Here is a 2,164-nt window from a genome sequence, read left to right as displayed (position 1 = left end):
CAATTTACCATTTCATTTTTACCATTCAGTTGAAACTTCCAAAAATTACACATTCCACCCTCACACCGGAACTCCTGGAAAAAGACTTCCGGTATGTATTTTTTCCAAACCGGAAGACTTCACAAAAGACATCCAGAACACACCAAATAGTGAACCAGAAGACTTCAAGAAAGAGTTTCGGTTCTTTAATAAAAAAGACACGTTCCGGAACACTTATTGAAAGAGTTCCGATAAACAAAGTGACACATACCGGAACTCTTTGAAGAAGTTTTCCGGTGTGTGTTTTATGTATTCCAGAACTCTTTTTTGAAGACTTCCGGTTTGCTTTTTTTTTGTTTTTTTGTTTTAAATTTTATTTTAATTTTTTTTATTGTGCGGGAATGGAAAATCTTCCTCAAATATGTGTAGATACTTCTAATGCGTTTATAACGACTGAAAGATTTGGTACACGAGAAGAGGTGATCAGATAGATTAAAGAGGTTGGAATCGATAATAAAACAACTGTTATTATCAGTCGTTCAGATACTGAAATAGGGAAGAGAGGGAGAAGTAACAAATTAATATTTGGTTGTGATAAAGGTGGGAAACACAAGAGTACTGATAGTGGAACCCAAAGTGCGTCCAAGAAATGTGGATGCCCATTTAAAATCAGGCCGACTCCGGCGAAAGATGGGTCTGGTTGGAAGATTGATGTAAAATATGGGTTACATAATCATGGTTTACTTGATAGATTAGAAGGTCATTCCTTTATTGGTAGGTTGACCACAGATGAGAAGCAACATGTCGCTGATTTACAAAGAGACATGTACCACCTAGACACATATTGCTTTCCTTGCAAGACCGAGATCCTGAGAATGTCACTCGGATTACGCAAGTATACAAGCATAAGAGTGTGATACAAAAAGAGAGAAGAGGTCCTAGAAGTGAGATACAACATTTGTTTAAGCTTATTGAGGATGCAGGCTATGTGTATTGGAGTAGAAAAAAGGATGACTCGGAAGTTGTGAGAGAGATATTTTGGGCCCATCCTGATTCAGTTAAGTTGTTGAATATTTTTCCGATTGTGTTAGTTATGGATAGCACCTACAAGACAAACAAATATAGACAATCTTTGTTTGAAATTGTTGGCATGACATCAACCGAGTTGACTTTTACTGTTGCATTTGCATATATGGAGTCTGAGCAGACAGAGAATTTTTGCTGGGTATTAGAGAAACTAAAAGAGTTGTTTGTGAAGAAAGACTTGTGTCCACAAGTGATTTTGACAGATAGAGGTCTTGTTTTGATGAAATCAATTGAAATTGTGTTTCCCAGGTCGATTAATTTGCTATGTAGATTTCACATTAACAAAAACGTTGGTGCCAAATGCAAACAACATGTGGTGAATGACTTGCAAAAGACGATAGACACATTATGGATGGAAGTTGTTTGGGCTAGTGATAAGGTTGAGTATGGTCAACGGTTGCATCAACTTGAGCAAGCATGTGTTGATTATAGTGGATTTATTAATTATGTGAAAGACACATGGTTGACTCCACATAGACATAGATTTGTTGGAGCATGGATTAATCGAGTGCTACATTTGGGTAACACAACGACTAATCGGTACGTGTTATAATTCTTTATGTGTTATTTTTATATGTGATATTTTTTCTATGTATTTTTTATGTGTTATTTTCAATATTTTTAGGGTTGAATCTGCTCATTGGAAGTTAAAGCAGATGTTAGGAAACAGTATAGGTGACATGGTCAAATGTTGGGAAGCTATAAATAACAACTTGAGGTTACAACTGGGAAACATTAGAGCTTCTTTTCACAAGAGTTTTTACGAAGTTGAGCACGCGCACATAAGTCCCTTTTATGGTTATTTGCGTGGTTCCGTATCTCGAGTTGCTTTGAGACGTATTGCTGAAGAGTTATTGAGAGTTGATTATGTTGGAACTAACAGGCAAATATGTGGTTGTACTCTTAGAACATCTTATGGGTTACCTTGTGCTTGTGAGGAAACTAACTATGGAAGTTGAGTTAGAGGTAGATGCAGATGATGGATCAGAGGTGGATATGACTTGTGCAATAGATGAATTGTGGAAACGATTTAGGTCATTAGATGTTATTGGGAAAAGGGCATTAAAGAGTAGGGTATGTGAACTAGCATACCCAACAA

This window comes from Lathyrus oleraceus, chromosome 5, assembly GCF_024323335.1.
Source record: "Lathyrus oleraceus cultivar Zhongwan6 chromosome 5, CAAS_Psat_ZW6_1.0, whole genome shotgun sequence".
NCBI classification, from domain to species: Eukaryota; Viridiplantae; Streptophyta; class Magnoliopsida; order Fabales; family Fabaceae; genus Lathyrus; species Lathyrus oleraceus.
The sequence above is the reverse complement of the archived record's forward strand: the minus strand, read 5'-3'. Positions refer to the sequence as shown.